This window comes from Fukomys damarensis, unplaced genomic scaffold, assembly GCF_012274545.1.
Source record: "Fukomys damarensis isolate Sample0158 unplaced genomic scaffold, DMR_v1.0_HiC HiC_scaffold_5, whole genome shotgun sequence".
NCBI classification, from domain to species: Eukaryota; Metazoa; Chordata; class Mammalia; order Rodentia; family Bathyergidae; genus Fukomys; species Fukomys damarensis.
Genome location: NW_022900917.1, coordinates 43,967,056 through 43,990,615, shown reverse-complemented (window position 1 = coordinate 43,990,615; position 23,560 = coordinate 43,967,056). Strand labels below are relative to the sequence as shown.

Below are 23,560 nucleotides of genomic sequence, written 5' to 3'. Positions count from 1 at the left end.
GGCCGCAGGCGGAGTTCCCGGGCGCGAGGAGACCGGGCTGGGCGAGGGCTTGTCGGCCTGGTTAGCTGACCCCGCGGAGCGTGTGTGCCTCCTGGGTGTCCCGGAAACCTCCGAGTGGACCGGCCGGGAAAAAGCCCAGCCTGACTCTCGAGAGTTTGTGGTCTTTGTTTCCGGGAGGAGAATTCTGGTCTTGCTCTGAGGCTCCTAAATGCCCACGACGTGTCAACTGGACGTTGCTAACCCACGCACGGTCCAGTGGAGCGCGGGAACGCGGAGCGGGGAGACCCCTTTCGAGGTGCGAGCGCGTGCGGATGGTCCGCGAGGAGCGGGATCGCTGCTGCCGCGGAAGTGAGGTGGACAGGGGACCTGTTGTCAGCGGACCTGGAGGATGAGGCGATCATGCGTCGCCCTTTTAAGTTCTCTGACATTTGGACCCTTTCCGTCCCTCTTCAAATGACTGGTTCTGTTAGTTTGTAAGCATTGATGTGTACCGTCTAGAAATGCTCCGAGAATTTTTAGATTTTGTCATTTTTAGTGATGGTTACATGAAAAGATAGAAAACAGAAAGGATTCCTCTCTTGAAACTTTAAAACCCTTTCACTTAATTTTGCACGGTAATTTCTGAACGGTGAACAGAATAATTTCAGTCCTGGACTACACAGAGTGCTCTTGAGATTCTAGAATAAGCAGAGCATTAGTTTCAAAATCTTTGACAAGGTAAAAAAAAAAAAAAAAAGAAACTAACAACAAAACAGATTGTTGTGTATTTTGATTCTCTCTCATTGAGTATTCACCCGGTCCATTTGGGAAGTGCCCTCTCTATTTACCATACATTTAGCGCTTACTATGAACTCGGCATTTTCTGAGTGCTTTACAAATATTAACCCAAATTCTTAATTCAAAATATTAAATTGTAGTGGTTCTAGCTGTGAAATGCTGTGTGCATATTTTAGTTCCCCAAATATCATAGCAAGAACTGGAACCATTAAAGGAAGTTTCAGGCGTATTTTAGGACTTGGGTTTGCCTTCTGGTCCCCCTGGCTACCACTCCTATTAGATAGGCTTCCACTATTGTAGGTCAGGGGAAGGGAGTCTGGATCGCTAGGAGTGCAACCTGTTGTAAACTGGTGTCCAGTCAATTCCCAATGCTTCTGTGTAATGGTCGCTCTCCTTTGTCATGGTGCCTATCAGCTAATTCTGCAGACAATAGAACTTCCCTTTTTCTTCAGCTGCCACTCCATCGTGTCTAATTTTTTAAAAAGGGAACTTTATTTCTAATGTTTTACAGTTCATATGACACAGCTTAGAAGTCAGATTGAACTTGAAATGTGTACTGCAAAATAGGACATTTTTATATACATTAACATAAATTATATTTTGTAATTTTACTAGCATCTGCTAGTAAAATTGAGTTGGTGAGTGAGCCTTTTAGTTGTCTATTTTGTGATTTGCAGATATATAGAGGATACATTTCCAGAATAAAATGCCTCCTTTGAATGAGCCCCTTGGCCTAATGACCAGATTGGTGGATCTTCTGAAATGGTGAATAAATAAGATATTTTGTTACTGTGGTGATTATATATATATAATGTTAAATTTTGTACATGGTGCTGGTTTTCTCCTTCCCTCCCTCCTGATATCCTCCCATATATTTAAATTTCTAGGGTGGTGATTAAATAAGATGATAAACCTTATTTAGCAGGATTACGAGATGTCTGTTGAAGCAGGAAGGCTTACTTTGCTCTAATGTAATTTATGGCAAGACAGAGGTTAGTGGCACTTGTGAATTCAGTTTGACCAAGGATACCTGACAGTTTCATGGTTTACAAGGTGTCTCCAGATGTATGGTACTTATTGGCTTTAAAGAGAGCTTGTTAATTTGATAGTCATCATAAATTCTCTTTTGTACAAGTAAAGAAACTGAGGCAGAAAATGTTAATGTTAGTTTTAGCTCTGATTTCACAGCTGGTGAGATGTAGAGCTTGATTAAAGGGTAGGTTATGAAAAGTCTGTCACGTGCAGACTTGTAAAATCATTTGTAGAATGAATGATTCCAAACTTCAGATATCTTACCCTTTCAATACGTACCTCTCAAAATGCCATCATAAGCGATTTGTGCCAGAGATTTACAAGTCTAATCTAGTGTCTATTCATTTCAAACACTATCTGTTACAATGCTTTTTCTATAAAAAGGACAGAAATGCTTGCTACTCGTTTCTAAGAATTTGTGGTTTCTGAATTTTGCAAAAGAAAATGGTCTCCCCCAAAATGTCCTCTTCTTTCTATAATTTTTGAATTGCAAATGAACATACAGTGTGTTTACACAAACTATCTTCTATCTGTACACTACGTAGATTTCTGAGCAAGTTCAAACACAGTGATCATAAGTATTGTCATTTTTTTTTTTTGAAGTGTCTGGCATTACCTGGGTTTTGGACTATAAAGGGGCTTTTAAAAAAAGGAAAATCCTCAACTATATCCTTCAAACATAACCCTCTGTATCTTTAAAACATTTGATCTCCAGATGGTTAATCTTCCGTTTGAGAGGAAAATATGGCCATTACCTGGTGGGAAGAACTGAGAAAGGCTATCAGGGAGAAATGAACGATGAGATGGCCTTTCCTATGAGGGATGTTAGGTACGAAGAAACCTTTGATAAAGCCAGATTTAGTCGTCTGCCTGTCAAGCTTCTGTGAGGGGATGGATTAAATACTTTTGAAATCTACCTTGTTTTAGAAACCTCTTTACCTTTTCCAATCTCATGTTTTCTCTTAAAAAAAAGACTCATGTAAATTACTAACTAAACTGCTGATTCACAAAATTCAAATTATGTAACATGTTATTTCTGATAGAAGCAGCTCCTTTATTTTAAGCAACTCAGTGTCTCTGTTTTCCTTTACTTACTCCGTTCCTTACGGTGGAGACTTCGTTCTCATCTCACTTTTTTCTTCCTTCTTTCATGGAGAAAAGTGGTAAATCTAAACGGTGCTAATTCCCTATTTTGTAGTTCTTGTCAACATGGAACCCTATAAAGATTCCTTATAATAAAACCTCTTTTGCTCATTTCTGAATGACAGCAGATTTGTGGCTACAGAGAGATTAATTTAGGCACATTTTTGGGAATGTGTAGGAAATAAAAAAGGACCTGAGAAAGTGGACAAGGGCAAGGATTCTGCTCATTACCCTAATTCCCTCTGAAAGCCCTCAAGTTCAGCCTCAGACAGGAAATGAAATTTTACTGGTTGATGCTGTAATTGGCTTTCAACGTTTGATTTCTACATCATCTTCTTTGGCAATGACAATTCAAAGCTAGTATTTATTTAGCTAAATCATGTTGAAAGCATGCTACAAACATGCATATAGGAACAGTATATAACCTATGCAGTGTAATGCACATGTTAATTACATGTCTATGATCAGGAAAAAGGGAGTTTTGGAATATATCCTTAGTTTCCCAAGAAAATACTACATGTGCATCCTTTTTTTTTCTTATTTTTATTTTAGTTTTGTCTCAGTCACTCTGCCACTGATCTACACCCTAACCTGTTACATATTTTTTAAAATGAATTTTTAAAAATTTTAATAAATTTTATCCCATCCCCCTCGAAGCCCCCTCCTCTCCCTATGTACAAAAGCTTTGCTTCCATTTTTCCTTTATTTTCTTTTTTTTTAATCCTTCCTTCCTTTCTCCCTTCCTCTTCTCTTGGTCCCCTTCGCATTTGAGCACTTTCTTCCCATTTCCCAATATCCGTTATACATCTCAGTCCTAATTTCCACATTCATTTTCTCACACCAGAAAAATAATACAGTACTTACACATGTGTTCCCAGTTTATTTCACTTAGGAGTATGTTTTCAAAGCCCATCCATTCAGGTATAAATGTCTGAAGCTCATCCTTTATGGCTGAGTAGTACTCCTATTGAGCACTTTCTTCCCATTTCCCAATATCCGTTATACATCTCAGTCCTAATTTCCACATTCATTTTCTCACACCAGAAAAATAATACAGTACTTACACATGTGTTCCCAGTTTATTTCACTTAGGAGTATGTTTTCAAAGCCCATCCATTCAGGTATAAATGTCTGAAGCTCATCCTTTATGGCTGAGTAGTACTCCTATATAATTTAGCTATTACAAACTATGCTACTGTAAACATGGGTGTACATATATTGCTATGGTATGATGCTTTTAATTCTTTCAAGAAGATACCAAGAAGAGGTATAGCTAGGTTGAATGGAACCTCTTGTTTTAGCTTTTGAGAAATCTCCACAATGATTTCCATAATGGTTGCACCAGTCTGCACTCCTACCAACAATGAGGAAGGGGTCCTTTCTCCTGACCACCCCACCAGCATTTCTTATTGGTTGATTTATGATAGCAGTCATTCTTTCTGGAGTGAGATGGAATCTTGGTGTTGTTTTAATTTGCATCTCTCTAATGACAGTGATGCTAAACATTTTTTCATATATTTATTTGCCATTTCTAATTCTTTATCTGAGAAGTATCTTTTTATTTCAGATGCCCATTTTTGCAATGGGTCTTGAAATTTGGGAGGTCTGATTTTTTGAGCTCTTTATGTATCCTAGATAATATTCCTTTATCTGAAAAGCTGGTAAAAATATATTCCCAATCTGTGAGTTGTCTCTTCACTCTGTTGGTGGTATAAGACGAGGTCCCAGTTGTTGATTCTTTGTCCTATTTCCTGTGAAACCTGGGTTTTGTTCTTTTTTGCCTACTCTTGTGTTCTCAAGCATTCTACCTAGTTTCTCTTACAGCAGATTTAGTGCTCTATTTAGATCTTTGCTCCATTTCAATTTTAGGTTAGTGCATGGTGAAAGATATGGGCCTAATTTCAATCTTCAGCATGTGGAAAGCCAGTTTTTCCACCACCATTTATTAAAGAGACTATCTTTCTTCCAGTGAAAGTGTTTGGTTTCTTTGCCAAAGATAAGTAAGGTGGCTGAATGTGTTTGGAGTTGCTTCCACATCTTCCATTTTGTTCCATTGATCCTCGGGTCTGTTCTTGCCAGTACCATGCTGTTTTTATCAGAGTAGCTTTGTAGTATAATTTCAGGTCAGGGATTGTGATATCCTCTACCTTGCCTTTGTTGCCTAGAACTGCATTTGCTAGTCTAGGTTTCTTCTGGTTGCAAATGAATTTTAGGTTGTTTTTTCTAATTCTGTGAGGTACTGCGTTGGGATTTTGATTGGGATTGCTTTGAATCTCTATAACAATTTTGGAAGTATAGCCATTTCCACTATGTTGATTCTTCCTTTCCAAGAATAAGGAATATCTTTCCATTTTCTGATATCCTCTTCAATGTCCTTTTTCAAAGTACTGTAGTTAAAAATTAATTTTTTACAAATATATGCATGCTCTGAAGTGCAAGCTATTGAAGAACATATGTAACAAAAAATAAATATTTCTTTCTCTACTCTTACCCACAAATACAACTGCTGCTAAGTTTTTATATTCTTATAGACTTTTCTTGCTTCTGTATCGGTACACTTTTTCAAAAAATAGGACTCACTGTGCAGCTTGTTTGTTTTTTAACACTTTATCATTGACATCTGTAGGTCCATATCACTAGTTTTGATGGCTGCATAATATTTTACTTTATAGTTATATTGCTATCATCTGTTACTTTTGGTATTAGTGTGTTTACCCTTTTGTATCTTTTCAAAATATATTTAAATCACCAAAGCATTACATTTTTTTAGAAAAATCAAAGGAGAAATTAAGAATTACTGGTAAACCAGTTGCTGCTATATAACCACTGTTAGCATTTTAGAGTATATTGTCTTAGATTTTGTATGAATATACACATTTTCAATGCTATTTTAAAATTTTCTCTTATACAGATTGCTTTGTTGATTAGAGAATCATGTTTATGTAGCTAACCAATGTAATAGATTCCATGTATCTTTGAACCAGTTGTTTCCTGGCTACTTGCTATACCCCAAATCTGGCTGATATTACTGCTCATGGAGGGGTGAGGTGAGGAGTGTGGATGGAATGACAAATCCATCCAAATCAACATATAAAGTACAAATACTTCTATAAAGGGTAACATTTGAATTTTAAAGACCCCTAAAATACAAGATACTTAAGAAAAATAATAGAACATTCATATGTAATTGATTATAATAACTAATAATTGATTATAATAACTAAAAGACCAGCAGAAATGATGGATTTAAACCAAGAAAAAAGTAGCTGTTGTAAATTTCAGTTAGAAAAACAGCTGAAGATGGTTATAATTATTATGTATTACAGACATATACCAATAAAGATATATAATAAAAAAGAAATTAGAACAGCTAAACTTGAGACATTTTAAAATAGTCTCTATACATGTACATTATTTGGAGTAATTGGTGTGACACAGCTGCCACCAATGGTGTGACAGCTGACCTTAGTTTCTTACTATATTATAGGCTGTCTTAGGGTTAGTAACACTTGGTATACATTACCCACATAACTCCCTCTTCATGGTTATACTAACTCCCCCAGCTTTTCCAGACGATGTCAGTCTATGCTGATCCCTCCACCCCCATTTCTTTTCCAACAGCACAAGCACATGTATATAAGCTATACTTGCCTCCTCTATCCTTTTGTGGCTTCCCCTCCTAAGAGTTTAGTTTCCTTTTTTTTTTTTAAACCTTGCTCTTTTTAACTCTTTTCCAGCTTTTGCATCAAGAATTGTTTGCCATATCTTTTCTCTATCCCACTGTCTTCACTTTGGTCATGAGCAAAGAAGATACTAATCATGGTGATACATTTAAGAGAAGGCCTTTAATAAGGAAAAGAAAGCTTTTACTTAGGAAGGAAAGGTAGACATTATAAAGAACTAGTGGTTTCAGCCTTCAAAGCCCTTGAGTATACCCAGTGATTCCATTCAAAATATCCACAAACGTCTCCACCTACCTCCTCTTCTCTAAATAAACTGTTTTTCCTTCAGCAGTAGCATAAATTTAAAAATTTTAACTACATATATATGTACAATATATATGACATATATATATATATATATATATATGTCATATATATCCTTTGCACTGTGCTGCACCCCTAGTCCATTTTTTATTCTGATATGATTTTGCTAAGTCCCTAAATTACTGGGGCTACCCTCTCAGAGTGTTGGGATTACAGGCCTGTGCTACCATGTCCTGCTATAAAAACTATAATTAATATACACACACCTACACATATTTGTTCATATCATTGCAACAGCATTGTTTTATGGGGGGGGGTCCTACTGAAAATGTCAGCTATGTTAATGGCTGTTTTGGTGTGAAAAGATAGCTACTGGATATAATCATTGTTCCCTTCAGAAAATACATCCAAAATTTGAACTATCTGACTTAAAAACAATTTTTCTTCTTTTCAACTAAGTTGAAGACTAAGAAGGCTATCCCAGACCAATGGTCAGTAAGCTTTGAAAAGTGGTATGCCAGATTCTAACCCTTTCCCTCCAGATTGTCACCAGTAGAGATTTGCATGTGAAATCCTGGATTGGCCTGGATCCTTGAGCTTTAGACAGGAAGCAATACTAGCTAAGCAGTTTGTGTCTGTCTTTGTGGGACACTTGCATAGGAGACAGAGGTGGAAGATGAGGTCCAAGTAGCTGACCCCACTCTAATAGGCTCACCTGTAAAGAAGTTTGGGCCAGACTCTAGAAGGATCTTTGCACCAAGACAAAAGCTAATTAAACTGCACTGAGAGTAAAGCCCTATTTTTAAGAAAATATACATTAATGGAAACAAAACATGCTTTTATCCCCCTCCCAACAATATGTTCAAACTGAAACATGAAAGTGCTATATTATTTGCTTATTTGGACTAGGACCATTATTAATATTATTGAGTAGATTTTACCATATTTTAAAAAAATGATTCTATATTAATAATTTTTAGTCATGTATAGCTGATAGTTTATGCCATCCTGATATGAGTACTATTCTTTCTTTTCTAACTGATTTCTTTTTATACCACTCTTTTCATAAGTACTTAATTTAATTTTTTGTCTGCAAACAAATTTTAATTAATTAAAGATAAAATACTTCAATGTCTTAGTAGAGTTTTTAAGATTTATAAGACCATGTGCCTTTTTCCTTTGAATTCTGTCTCCTTTTTGAATTCCATTATTTTTCACTCCCACTGACCTTAAAGTTATTTCTCTTTTTTCTTCTTTCTTGTTTGCTTTATGTTTCTTATTTTTGTTCTTCTCTTTATTTAGTTTTTTTTTCTCTCTCTTTGAGACATAGTCTCATTGTGTAGTTCAGGATGGCCTTGAAGTCTCAGTGATCCTGCCTCATCCTAAGTGCTGGGGTTATAGGTGTGTGCCACCATTACAGGTTTTGTGTTCTCTTTTAAAAGTCCACTAAAATGTGAACATATCTATTATTTTCCACTGGACATTATAGGATTAAAAATTTGTGAGATTCAGTATAAAATGCCACATCTGTGTATAAGGACAAAGAAAACATAACAGTTTGTTTTAGCTTTTCTTTTTTATGCATAAAGAAGCCTGGAAAGCCGGGGATTTAGCTCAGTGGTGCTGCCACCTTGCAAGCACATGGTCCTGAGTGTGATCCCTGGTACCAAAAAGAAAAAAAGGAAGGAAGGGAGGGAGGGATGGAGGGAAAGGAAAGGAAAGGAAGGAAGGAAAAGAAAGAGAGAGAGGAAGAAAAAAGAAAGAAAGAAAGAAAGAAAGAAAGAAAGAAAGAAAGAAAGAAAGAGAAAGAAAGAAGGAAAGAAGGAAAGAAGGAAAGAAAGAAAGAAAAAATACAGGTGGGAAGAATCCACCTATCTGAAATTTTAAAAAAAAGAAGCTCTGGAAGATACATAAGAAATTTATAGTGTTTATAGATTTTTTTTTCTTTTAGAGACAGTGCCTTGCTATGTTACTCATATTGGACTCAAACTCCTTATCCTAATGCCTCATCTTCCCAACATTGTGTACCTTTTGTATTTCCTTTTGACTTTCTGCCCTGTGTGAATATGTAAGCCATTGTTAAAATAATTTTTAAAAATAGGCTCTTAGGTTACTTTACTTAAAAGTAGATCTCTGTTTGGTATCCTTTTTTCATATAAGTCTTTAGTAAAGTTGTTGTCTTAAATCTTTCTAAAACAATGTATGTATGGTTTTGTCTCAAAGGACTAGTAGTATTTTGGAAGCACCTCACTGTGGCTTTTTTCTGCTTCATTGCTCTCAAATGCAGGGACTAGAATTCATTATGAAACCTTTCATGAGGAAATTCTGATAATACAGATATTGTCAAACCTTAAGTTATTGTTGGCTTGTTTGAAGAACCATTTAATTGATAATATCTGTAGTATTTTGTCACCTGCATACTCAATTGATTTCTAATGAAACTATTACATAATACCATCATATTAATAGTTACTGTATTTTCCCCTATGTCACCAGACATCATCATGAATACAGGGTAGTTAAGATTGAGTTTGGTACATTTAGAAAAAAAAAGTTGGTTTACTTTTAATATTTAGGTAATTCTGCCCTTTTCAGTTGTACATGCTAAGTCAAGTATTTTCTTTCATCAAGATGTTTAAATCATGTAAGACCTATATTTTATCTTGCAGAGAGCAAAGCGAAAACTAGTAATTTTTTATTATTATTATCTGCTGCTTCCTGGGCATGTTAGAGACTTATGTTGTTGTTTGCTGTGGGGTTTTGCTGTAGAATCCAAGCTGGCCTCAGGCTTGCTATACTGTACCTAGTCTGGCCTGGAATTTATAATCCTCTTGCTGCAACGTGCTGAGTGCCTCGATAACAGGAAAACATCATCACACCTGGTTTAGAGACATTATTTCATTGAATGCTCGTAATAACTTTGTTTTAGTTAGATAGCTTTGTTTTACACATGAACAGATAGGCCTTAATGAGGTTTTAGGGGTTGCTGCATATGGCCAACATGGGACGGAGTTGAGCTAAACAGGTCTTTCTGGCTTGTCCTAGATTCCCCTCTTGTTAATAAGGGGCCAAAGCTGACTCTTCTCAAAGCCCCTCATCAGAAAGAACAGGTGACGGCGCCTACCTCCAAGCTCAAAGGACTGAGTTTGCTCCCTGGTCCAAAACAAACAAGAAAGAACAGGTGAAATTGACTTACACATTACCCAGACTGCAATCTGTTGATAAGGCATGAGTTAAATGAGTTTGAAAAGTGGGCTTTTCATTTTACTTTATTATTCTGAAATATGAATGTTTTAATCTAGAAATTAGTGCCACATTTTAAGAAGAAAGGTGATTGAAAATGTTTTAAATATCAAGTAATTCTTACCTAATAGAAAAGGACTTAAAATTTTAAATTTAAAAGGTGATTGTGTTAAATTCTGAACATGCAGAATTTGAAATGTCAAAAGTTCTTATCTGTAGAACTGTCAAAAACTGCTATTAGGCTGCCTACCTTGCAAGTCCAAGCACCTGAGTTCAATCCCTGACACCTGAATGAATGAATGAATGAATGAATGAATAAATAAATAAATAAATAAATAAATAAATAAATAAATAAATAAATAAATAGAGAAAGTCATTTGGGGCCTGGGATTTAGTAAAGATGATAGAAAAATTTTGGGGGGATTCTTATATACTACAATTTATAATTGTCCTACTGTCTAATAAAATATATTTTAAGTTCTTGGACAAAGATAGACTATCATCCAAAATTCATGTGTTGGAAACAATTCCTAGTGCAACAGTGTTGGGTAGTGGGGCATTCTGGGAGATGCTTAGGTCTCCAGGGCAGAGGTTAATGCTGCTACTAAAAGGGCTTATGGATAAAGTATTTGTAAATAGGGAAGGGAGGAGGGGGTGAAGGGAGGGCAGGGGAATGGGGAAAAATGAGAACCAAGACCTGTCATGTAAATGTACAAGATCCCAATGACGAATGTAACTGTACTGTATACCTAAAATGTACCAATAAACAGTGAGGAAAAAAAAAAAAATAAATACCAAATAGTTTCTCTGGTGTGAAAAACTATAATTGTATATAAGATCCTAATGGTATAATTGACAATGTGAAATAGGAAGAAAAGGGCTAAAAGTGTAGGAGAAGTGGGAGGGGTAGGGGAAAGGAAATAAGGGAAAAGAAAAAAATGATCTGAGAAAATGATAAAATGGAAATAAAGTATTTAAATAGGGAAGGGAGGAGGGGGTGAAGGGAGGGCAGGGGAATGTGGAAAAATGAGAACCAAGACCTGTCATGTAAATGTACAAGATCCCAATGACGAATGTAACTGTACTGTATACCTAAAATGTACCAATAAACAGTGAGGAAAACAAAAAGGACTTATGGAAGTGTATAGGCCCTCTTCTGCCATGCAAGGACACAGAGTTTATCCATTTTTATCCTTTCCACCTGCTATCATATGAGGATGTAGCAAGAATGCCCTTGTCATACGTTGGCACCAGTCTTCCAGAATTATGGGCTTTGAGAATTTTGGTGACCCTTTCTCAAATATAAATAAAGGGCTGGGGATGTAGCTCAGTGTGAAAGTCCAGATTTCAGTCCTCAGTACCACACATAGGAAGAGAAGGAGGGAGGGAGGAAGGAAGGGAGAGAGTTTTTAAAAATTTACATGCCGGGTATGGTGGTGCATGCCATAAGCCCAACACTCTGGAGGCCGAGGCAGGAGGATTGCCATGACTTCAAGGCCAGCTTGGGCTACATAGTCAGTTTTAAGATTAGCCTGATCTACAAAGTGAGAACCCTGTCTCAAAATAAATAAGTGTGTCAAGTATTCTCTTACAGCAGCACAAATGGGCTAATACAGATTGTGAGAAAGTGCTGAGAAAATTCGAATGACTGGGAAAGTTTAAAAGCAGTAAAACTTTGCAGTAAGTGGAAAAGACATTAGTCTCATACCTAACACTTAAAATACAATTTTGCTGAGACATAGTTCACATGCCATTTTAAACCACAAGTCAGTGGCTTAGTGGTAGAGTTGTGTAGCCATCACTACTATTTAATTCCAGAAACTCCATCATGCCAAGAAGGAACCTGAGACCTGGTATCAGGGCTACTACTGTCCCTTCCTCCCATAGTTTAGCTTTTGAGGAATTGCCAGTCTGTTTTCCAGAATGTCTGCCTTATTTTGCAGTCCTACCAGTGATATATCAGTATTTAGATTTCTTAACATGCTAGCATCTGTATCTTTTTCATTTTAGCCATTATAGCAGATGTGAAATAGTATCTCACTATGGTTTTGATTTGCACATCCCATAGTATGCATCTTTTCACGTGCTTCTTGGCCAGTTTTTGCCTTCTTTGAAGGAATGTTCATATCCTTTGTTCATTTAAAAAATTAGATTGTCTTTATTATTGAATTTTTACATTTGAAAATATTTTGGAATACGTCAAATATATGATTTACAAATATTTTCTCCCTTTCTCTGGGGTTTTACTTAACTTTCATGATGATTTCCTTAAAGAACAAAAGTCAATTTTTTATGAAATCAAGTTTATCTATTTTTTCTTTTGTTTCTTGTGCTTTTAGTGTCCTATCATCCAAGAACTTATTGTCCAACCCAAGTTCGTAGAGATTTACTCATGTTTTCTTAGAAAAACATCATAGTTTCAGCTCTTGCTTCTTTAGAATTATAATCTATGCTGAGTAAATTTTTGTTTATTTCATAAGGTAGGGGTCCAACTTAATTTTTTTTTTTTTTTTTTGGACTGGGGATCAAACTCAGGACCTTGTGCTTGAGCTAAATCACCAGCCCAACTTAATTCCTTTGCATGGAATTCCAATTTTCCTAGCATCATTTATTGACTGTTTTTCCTTTACTGAATTGTCTTGGTAATCCATTGGTTATAAATATAAAGGTTTATTTCTGTGCTCACAGTTAAAGTCCACTGATGTAACTTAATGCCAGTGCTGCACAGTTAATTATTGATACAGTTTTGTAGTAAATTTTGAAATCAGGATGTGTGAGTCTTTTAACTTTGTTCAACATTACTTTGATTGTTTTGGGTCCCATGTGTTTCCATATGAATTTTAGGATAAGGTTATTAATTTCTGAAAAAAGGACAACTGGGGTACAGCTGGTAAAAATTTTTTCCCACATTGTAGATTGTCTCTTAGTTCTGCTAATGGTTTCTTTTGAAGTACAGAAGCTTTTTAGTAAGATGAGATCCCAGTTGTTGATTCTTTCTGCTAGTTCCCGTGCTACTGAGGATTTGTTCATAAAGTCTTTTCCTATACCAATGTCTTCCAGAGTTCTGCCTAACTTACAAATCAGGATGTGTGAGTCTTTTAACTTTGTTCAACATTACTTTGATTGTTTTGGGTCCCATGTGTTTCCATATGAATTTTAGGATAAGGTTATTAATTTCTGAAAAAAGGACAACTGGGATTTTTGACAGGAATTGCATTGAATGTGAAGATTGTTTTGTAGACTGTTACCTTCTTAACAGTATTGTCTTTTGGTCCATTAAATATGGGTTGTCTTCCCATTTACAAGGGTCTTTACTTACTTTCAACAGTATTTTGGGGCTAGGAATGTAGCTCAATCATGGAACACTTGCCTCCCATGCATGAGGCCCTGGATTTACTTCCTGGCACCACTATGAATAAATCAACAAGCAAACAAAGTTGTAGTTTCAAATCTGTGAGTCTTGTACTTTTGTTAAAATTTATGCCTCAGTATTGTATTGTTTTTGATGCTATTGTAAATGGAATTATTTTCTTAATTCACTTTATGTGCTCATTGCTCTTGTACAATTGATTTCTTAATATTTATCTTGTGTTTTTTAATCTTGTTGAACTCATTTATTTGTTTGAAAAACTTTGGAGTATTCCTTAGAATAGTGGAAAACCTATGGCCGCAGCTGACTGTTATCACTGAAAGCTCTAAAAGATTCACCATCACTGCCTTACAGTTTTCTGTATACAGGATAAAGATATATCATTGCACATAGAAATAATTTTACATTTTCTTTACCAATTTGGATTTCTTTTTAAAATTTATTTTTTCTTGCCTTTTTACTCTGCTAGAACCTCCAGTATAATGTCTAATAGAAGTAATAAGAACTGACATACTTATGCCTGATCTCAGGGAAAAAGCATTCAGTTTTTCATCACTATGTGCGATATAAGCTGTGGGTTTCTTATAGATGACTTTTATTAGGGAAATTATCTTCTATCCCTAGTTTATTACATGTTTTATCAATAAAGGTATCTGGTTTTGTCAGATGTCTTTTTAAAAAATCTCTTGAGATATTCATGTGGTTTTTGTCCTTTAAATATTGTCCATTACATTGATTTATTTTCAGATGTTAAATCAATCTGTGAATTGCATCCTTGGGATAAATCATACTTGGTAATGGTGTACAATACTTTTTGTATGTTGCTGAATTTGGTTTGCAGATTTTTCATTGAGGATTATCTAATTGGTCTGTAATTTTCTTGAATGAACTGGAGAGTGTCTTTGGAGACAAATGCTCTTCCACTGAGCTATACCCCTAGTCATTTATATTTTTTATTTTGAAATAAGGTCTCTGTAAGTTGCCTAAGCTTGCCTTGAACTTGTGATCCTCCTGCCTCAGTCTCCCAGAGTGCTGGCATTATAGTTTGAACCACAATGTCCATTTTAAAATACATTCTTATGCCTTCTAAATTTATTTTCACCTCTGGGAGGGAAATTTCTGATAGTAAAATGTGCTATTAAAATACATTCTCTTCAGTAGCGTGGTTACTGCAATAATTGAATTATCTATTTTCCTTTAGGTCATGGGGCAACATTCTTTTGGCAACTGAACATCCAAAGGAGTAAATATTATTGTTTTAATTAGTTTATTCTGACTTATGAACTGAATTGGGAGAAAAATGATGGATGTGAAAATGAAGAACATAGTGAAAGGCATAAATCATGCACTTCATAAATGTTGGCTGCAATTAACTTGTCTAATGTCCTATACTATTTAATAACCTTTGCTAGAGAATTTAAAAGGCCTGAGCCCTAGTATTGGATCTGTCACTAACTTAACACTCAGTCAAGTTTGACTTTTTTTTTCATCTTCAAATCACTCAAAGTTCCTTCCACCTCTAAAAGTTGATGGTTCTATTAAATTTACATATAGGAGGAAGTTTTTATTGTTGTTTTCAACTTTTACAATTTTAACTAGTGTATGCTGCATGAATAAGATTCTTTATTGCATTGTCTAAAACCAGTTGCTGACTTATTTGAAAACAAAGAGTCTCTTTGCAGTGTCATTTTGCTTGACATTGCCATGAATCCAAGGATTATTCTACACGAATCAGAGAACAGTAGTGTAGTTGTACTTAAAATTCCACACAGCCATTAACTTGAGATGAATTGAGGTGAACAGTATTGCTTTAAATTTTTTTTTAGTTTTACTAATATGTTTTCAGTACATACAGTGTACAGTCATCTTGGGGAGTGGTTATATGTGCTTTCTACAGCTTGTTTCTCTTTTGTTTTTAATCCCCTTCCTTTCCCTCCCCGCTTCATCCCTCCTCCCATTTTCCTATCCCATTTTTCATTCTTGTTGATATTATTAACCTTAGCTCACGTTATGGTGTATAATATTTACATTAATTCCTGTACAGCCTTCCTCTCATTTCCCCTTTGCCTTCTCTCACCTCTGGACCTTGTTCCCTTGAACCACTTCCCTGTTGTAAGAGATCTAAACCCTTGTCCCCTTCTACCCATCCTTTATTATTCTCTTTGTACTTTACCTGACTCAAGTGAGAGATACAATGTGACATGTAAGCTTCTGTGTCTGGTTTGTTTCACTCAACATTATATTTTCCAGGTGCGTCCATTTTCCTACAAATGTCTCAAATGTGTCTGTTCATTTTTCTTGCCTGTTTCTTGACTGAATCTTTAATTGGGTGATTTAATTTTTTTGAGTTCTTTATAATTCTAGATGTTAGTCTTCTGTCTTAAGAATAGCTGGAAAAAATGTTTCCCTTTCTGTAAGTTGTATCTTCACTCTACGGATTGATTTTTTTGCTGTACAGGAGCTTTTTAAATCTGATATCTCATTTGTTGATTCTTGCTGTTATTTCTTGTACAGTTGAGGTTCTGTTTAGAAAATTATTTCCCACCTATGTCTTCAAGTGTTCTACCCGTTTTATTTCCAAGTAGGTTTAATATTTCTGTTTTAATGTTTAGATCTTGATCCTTTTTTGTCTTGGTAGGGGGATCAATCTCAGGACCTTGCGCTTGCCACACAGGTGTGGCACCTCTGAGCTATATCCCCAGCCCGGATCCATTTTGATTTTAATTTAGTATGAACAAGTATTTCTGACATAAATTGCAAAAGTTCTAAAATGTACTACTGGAATTTGCTGCAGAAATCATAATTAAAAGGAGTTTGGAATGGGCTCAGGTGTGCAAAGCTGTTGGAGAAACAATCACTGCTTATTTTATATTTGTCTTGGAGATTTGTGTAATTTCCAATAAAAAAATCCAATGATAATATACATTTTAGGAGCATTTTTACCATTTTTGAAATGTTAAGAGTGGATTGGACTGGGGATTTAGCTCAGTGGTACTATACATGCCTTGCAAGTTCAAGGTCCTGAGTTGGATCCCCGTACCAAAAAAAAAAAAAAAGGTGTATCAGTGTTGTTGATCATCTTTATTTTTAATTAGCAATAATCACGCCTCAGATAATCCTCATTGGCTACGATACTGCCACTGCACAAAGCTTATCATCTTTATTTTTACAGAAATCCAAGGTCTGGCTTTCAAATAATGGTATATATTCAAATATTATATTCTATTTAAAAATTGTTGAAGTTGTGAGAATCAGAAATATTTTCTTTCTTTCTTTTCTTTTTTTTTTTTCTTTTTGGTACCAGGGATTGAACTTGGGTCCTTGTACTTATGAGGCAGGCCACCGAACCACTGAGCTTAATCTCCGGCCCACTCAGAAATATTTTCCTACTTCTATTAAAAGAATACAGTTTACCTGTCTGAGGTTTCTTGGGGAAACCAGGAGGCAAGCCATCCAAATATACTGAGTTCTTTTAACATTTTTAAACTCTTGCTGTTAATATTTATCTATCATAATTTCATCTATACTGTTTGTGCTCCTAGTTCAGTTTTGAAAAGAGGAGTACTAGGCATCTCAGCATGGTAGCACACATCTGTAATCCCTGCATTCTGGAAAGCTGAAGCAGGAGGATTGCAAGTTCTAGCCCTACCTAGGCAATTTAGTAACTTATGAGATCCTGCCTCGAAACAAAACATAAAAAGAAAGGTTGGGGATATAGCTCAGTGTAAAGGTCCTATTTCAATCTCCACTACAACGAAAAACAAAATACCATACCAGTAATACTTCAACCAGTGCTGGAGAAAGACTATAAGATGGTGGGAAGCTTCAGCAGGATTTGCCAGCACATCAGAAATGTAATGAATTAAAGTTTTATTTTCTGAAACTTTCTGGACTTTTGCTGTTGTGGAGGTTGGGATGAAACACAGTCCCGTGTTCATGCTGAGCTCATGCTCCACTACTGAGCTGCACTCTCAGCCTTCAGGTTCCAATTCTGATGATTCTCTCTGTGATTAATGATGAACAAGTCTGTGGACTATCGCAGTCATTAGAACTTTTATTGAAACATTGGTATAATCACTTGTAAAAATAGAATATACCCCCTTTAAAAGGTATGCTATAATATGGTCACAAGTTGAATGAATGTCATGTATAGTGGTAGCAAGTTGACGCTGGTCACTTAAAATTTATTTTCAACACCTTTGAGAGATTATATTTAATAGTGGCTAAGAATAGAGCCTCATGAGCTGAGAGTGAAGATCAGTGGTAGAGCACTTGCTAAGCATGTGTGTGCCCTGGATTCAGTCCCCAGCAGTGTGGGAGGGGGAGGGAAGAGAGATTCTAAATTTTCCCAGATCTCACCTATCCCTTATAAATTTCTTGTGAAGGTTGTTACTGAGTTTAAAATAAATAATACTTGTAAAGCAGTTAACAGTGATTATAACATAGTAGAGTGAAGATCAGTGGTAGAGCACTTGCTAAGCATGTGTGTGCCCTGGATTCAGTCCCCAGCAGTGTGGGAGGGGGAGGGAAGAGAGATTCTAAATTTTCCCAGATCTCACCTATCCCTTATAAATTTCTTGTGAAGGTTGTTACTGAGTTTAAAATAAATAATACTTGTAAAGCAGTTAACAGTGATTATAACATAGTAAGTGCCCAATAACTGTCAATTAAATAATTAAATATTAAGAATTAAATATTCTTAATTATATTTTGATCTTAACTTTATTTTTCTGTTGTTTCAAAGGAAGACATAGCACAGCTTTTTCTTCAGTAAGTTCTAAGAAGCTTTAAGAGGTTTTAATAATAAAAGAAAATTCTTTAGAGATGACGGTTAAGTTGGTAACCCCATTCCTCCTGTTAGGTACCCAACTGTCTGACTTCTGCACATTGCCCTTTCTTTGGGCTTCACTAGCTCTGTACAGTCAATTGAAGCTACTCTTCGTGGTTTTACCCATGTCTTTTGGTGGTGACTTCCAAAATCCATGGCTTCCACCCTGACTTCTAGTCTTTTCCCCTCAGACTGATAGACCCAGTTGCCTACTACTTGATGTGCTACCCCACAGGTAGCTCATATTCAACGTGTATAAAGCAAAGTACATCTCTATCCTTTTGTTGATGCCCTACTCCCACATTTCACCAATCGTATTTTCTTTTTACTGTTCCTATTTCACTGTATGATCTCATCATTTACCCAGACCTTTGAAAAGGCATTTTAGACTTCTTGTTCTCCTTGATTGCCCACAATTTTCTGGCCATTGTCACTCCTGGGTATAAATACCTTCTTCATTTCTTGCAAGATCAGTGTTGAAGGTCCTTAGCATGGCTTGTCAAGCTCATTGTGATCTTCTGGCCTGTCTTTCTACTGGCATTCTCAGGCTTCTGTTCTTAGCTCCCACATAATAATTGCTTCTCTACCCTATGCTAATGAACTGTGTTGACTAGTTGGTACTGAGCTCAAGAGTTCCCTTCTTTAGAGCATCTTCCCTATCCTTTTTCACTACACTGCTGCTCAAAAATGCCACTCCCCAGTGTTTCCATTGCAGCCTCTGGTTACTTCTATTGTTACCCACTATTGTACTGAAATTCTGTCTTTCAGATTCTTTGTCTATATTTTTGCAGCCTATCTGGGACCTTGGACTCCCTGCAATATATTCAATACATTTCTGCTTATCTCTAAAAGTGGGAGACATAATTGTCATTGAAATTATTTATTGGTACAGAAGCACTAACAAAATAAGAAAAGAATTTTAAAAATGCCATTTGGTCCTATGGGAATAGTAAGTTCAGTCAGAATGGGATTCTTTCCCATTTTTCCCATTAAGCCTCATAGTCTTGTTTCTGTACAGGAATGCTGACACATTAATATGACTCAGCTTTCAACACTTTTTAATTCCCTTTCATTATGAATCAGGTTATACTTCATGATATTCTTTTCCATACTGGGGTTCAAACCCAGGGCATTGGATATGTTAGGTGTAGCTCTATCTCTGACCTTCACTTCAGACCCTGAAGCTTATTTTTATTATAACATAGCAGAATGCATAAAAGTAGATCCTTAAAAAAATGTTTGTTCAGTTAATGAATACTAAACTTCATCCATGCAAACTCAGCCTTTGTGGTTGATTGTTCATGTTGCTATGGTCATGTGCTCACACTTCAGAATACAAGCAAAAATAATGGAGGGAAAAAATTCATCATTCTATGTGCATTCCAGAGAAAATTAACCTTCTTAATACCCTATTTTAATTACATGCCTACATCTTAACCCATAATAGCTCTTTATTTAGCCTCAAGTTCAAACTCCTCGCACTACCTTACCTATTTGACCTATTTTCAAATCTAGTCCTAGTATCAGAATTTAGACTTAAACATATATGTTGGTATACTAAACAAAAGCTTCATATTATCAAATATTTACTGAGTACCCACTATGGACTAGGCACTGTAATAGTGAATAAAGCTTTGGCTATAATGAAAATCAGAGCAGCCTCTGTCCTCATAGAAGTTTTAGTCTAATATTGAAGGCAAATGAAGAATTATAATCTCATTTTTAAAAAAAATGCTAGGATAGGGGAAGTGCCCCAGTAGGTGAAGGACACCTAACCAAGCTCTGGAATCAGTTTGATTCTCAGGCCTAGTGACATCTAGCTTGATCTCAGTCATCAAGAAGTACATTTCAGCCTGGCGTGGTGGCACACACCTGTAATCCCAGCACTTGGGACGCTGAAGCAGGAGGATTGCTGTGAGTTTGAGACCAGCCTGGGCTACATAGTGAGTTCCACCTCACTGTCAACTACATAGTGAGACCCTGTCTCAAACAACAGCAACAACAACAACAACAACAACAAAAAGACGAAGAAGTACATTACAAGTTGAAGTAAGAGCAGGTGCAAAAAGCCTCATGGGAGGAGAACCTGGCATGCTCATGTTTCTTAAGGCTGGATCTCAGGTATAAGGAGCTATCTCTATTAAAGTAGTTGACTAAAAGAGGAAAGAGAAGATACCTCTTTGCCTAGGAACTTGCTTTCTCTTCTCTTCGGGGTCTGAACTGATCAAATCAATTCACTATTTTCTTTCAGAAAGGCTTAGGAGGAAAAAAATCCAAATGTATAAAATGAACTTGTTGGTTCACCAAGCCAAACACACACACACACACACACACACACACACACACACACACACACACATTTGGTTTTTTTCCCAGCAGTACCCAGGGCTCTCCCATTGAGCTATATCCCAAACCTTTATTATTTTTTATTTTGAGACAGTCTTGCTAAATTGCCCAGGGTGGACTTGAACTTGTGACCCTTCTGCTTCTGCCGTCGATTGATGCAATTACATATGTAGACTACAATGCCCAGCCTTTAATTTATATAATTTTAGACATATAAAAGTCATGAATTGGTTTGATTACTACAGTTTGCTTGCATACTCTCTCCCCACACTCCTTGGATCTCCATTTATTTTGGAGAAATATCAGACATATGAGCATAGTTGTCAACCTCTGGTGGTTAATCTCCAGCCTGCCTTTGTCTCCTTTTGTTTCTCTCTTTCATCTAAACCTTCATCCAAACTTATCTTCTTCTGTGTTCTACTTTAGTAAACCTTTTGTTTTCCTGCTTTTGAGCCTTTACTTACCCTTCCTTCCCCTGTTTCAGCCTTCTTTCCATTCACTGTCAGATATGGTCTTAAAAGCTCCAATCAAATACTTTTTCTATCAAATCTCTGATTTTCTTACCATCCTCTCTGCCACCTCCAATTTTCTATTCTAAAAATGTTTTCCTTTTCATTCTTAATAAAATACACCTCAGTCCTTTGCAGTCTTTTAAAAATGCAACCCATTAGTGACTCATGAAATAAGTTTAGTGGGTTATAACTAGCATTGAATAACTTGGGATAAAACAAAGCAGAATAGAAAATAAGAAAATGTGCTGTACATAAAAAGGGATGATATTATTTCATGGTACTTTTGTTGCACTGCTGGCTTACCATATAAAATGTGTTTTGTACCATACATCTTAATTCAAAAATTTGAAAAAACTGATTGACATGCTATATATGGATTAGCTCCTCAGATAGATTATTTGTTACTTGAAATGGGTACTTGTCACTGAGGCTCTTCACTGCATATACAATTCTCTTAATTACTTTTCTCATTGCTAAGACAAAATACGTTAAAGAAGGACAGGTTTATCTGGGCTCACAGTTTGTGGAGGTTTCAATCTATAGTTAGCTTGTTCCAAGACAGGGCAGCATGGCAGAGGAGGAACAATCCATGGTAAGGGAGGCAGAAAGCAGCAAGCAGCAGCAGCAGTAGTAGCAAGCCTCCCTTTATATTCTGTCAAGGTTAGAAGCCTATTGATTAGTCTCACCCATACCCAGGGTGATCCTTCCATTATCCACACCTAGAACTATGCTAAACCAATTTCATTATCACACACCTTTAATCACATTGTAGGATCCAACCACCTCTTAAAAGCCCCATCTATGAGCACATGAGGTTTTGAGGGAGTCATACAGATCAAAGCCATAACGGGAATCTAGGGTGCGACTTTGACCATCCTAAGTGTTGATACTCTTTGAAAATCTCTCTGAATCTTTTTAAACCCTGTGAGTGTTTCATGCAGTCACATCTGACAGCTTGGATTCTCTCCGTTCTATGTCTCCACCTGAAAATGTCCTAAAAGAGTCATCTGTCCTCTAAAGAGGTCTAGTCTGGGATTCTGCTACACTGTTGTCATATTGGAAGTTATTTGCCTCTTACCCAGCCTGGATCCCTCTTCTTTTTTGGTGTATTCTGTTATTTTTGTAGAGCATATTGTCTAGTAGATTCCTAAGAAAGTATATATGAGAGGTAGTTTTTGTACCATATATTGTCTATATTCTTCTTCACAATTAAGTGTTAGTTTGGCTAATTGTAGAACTCTGGTTAAAAATTGTTTCCTCTCAGACGTTTAATGGTATTGCTCCATTGTCTTTTAGTTTCAAACCCCCTATGAAGAGGCAATGTCATTGTAATTTCTATACTTTTGTGTGATCTTTTTCTTCCTTTCTGGAAGCTTTTCAGATAATGTTTTTATATCTTCTATTCTTATAGAATACAATGATTTGCTTTGAGAAGGACTTTTCTTCAGCTGTTATGTTCTCCGTTTCTTGGTATTTGTATTTCATTTTCTATAAGTCTTCCTCAACTACCTTCAAGCATTTCTGTCAAATTTTTTTGTTTAAGCTATCATTATTAATCTCCAAAAACTTTCTTATTCTCTTACAGTGCTTTATTATTTTATTTTTAAAAAGATTCTTGTTCCTGTTTCATGTATATCATATCTTCTGTCTCTACAAAAGGCTTTTCTTTTGAAGCCAGGGCCTTTGCACAAAGATACATCCCATTTTTTTGTTTTGAGAAAGAGTCTTGCTATGTTGTCCAGGGTTGGCTCAAATTTTGGTCCTCCTGCCTCAGCTTCTCAGAGTTCTGGTGTTGTAGGCATGCACAACTGTGTACAGCTATGAAGGGCTTTAATCTTTGTTCTATTTCTAGCATTCTATTGCCTATTTTTAATTCTAGTTTTTTTTTCCATGTTTGTTGTTACTGTTGTTTTGAGGTACTGGAAATTAAACTCAGGTTTTCACATGTGCTAGAGTGCTCTACCACTGAACTACACCTCTAGCCCATTTATTTATCTATCTATCCATCCATCTATCTGTTTATTTATTTATTGCACTACCAGGGATTGAACTCAGGACCTTGCACTTGCCAGGCAGGTGTGGCACTAGTGAGCTACATTCCCAGCCCATTACTAGCCCTTTTAAATTTCATTTTGAGACAGGAGCTTGCAGTCCCCCCGCCTCAGTCTCTCGAGTAAATGGGACTACAGGTATGCACCACCACCCTGGACTCAAGTTTTTTTGTTTCTGCTTTTATTTTTTTACAAATATTGTTTATTTTAATGAAGCTAGCACATACAATGTCCATTGTAAACCTATATACCTGGCCAAAAAATACAAATAA

At 36.2% G+C, this 23,560-nt stretch overlaps 1 protein-coding gene and 1 pseudogene across 5 annotated transcripts in view; one reads left to right on the top strand and one right to left on the bottom strand.

Annotated features, from left to right (window-relative positions):
- Positions 1-23,560, top strand: part of LOC104853501 (serine/threonine-protein kinase Sgk3) — a 161,070-nt gene that overhangs the window by 38,751 nt on the left and 98,759 nt on the right. The window contains exon 1 of one of the 5 annotated variants that reach the window (XM_033760642.1): positions 1,455-1,542. The exons of 3 other annotated variants lie outside the window; for them this stretch is intronic. The gene's annotated coding sequence lies outside the window, so the exon portion shown is untranslated. Of the gene's footprint in view, positions 1-1,454; positions 1,543-23,560 lie in introns of those variants that run through there. One more of the 5 variants, XM_033760640.1, reaches the window with a different exon arrangement.
- LOC117285100 lies at positions 16,526-16,703 on the bottom strand (annotated as a pseudogene).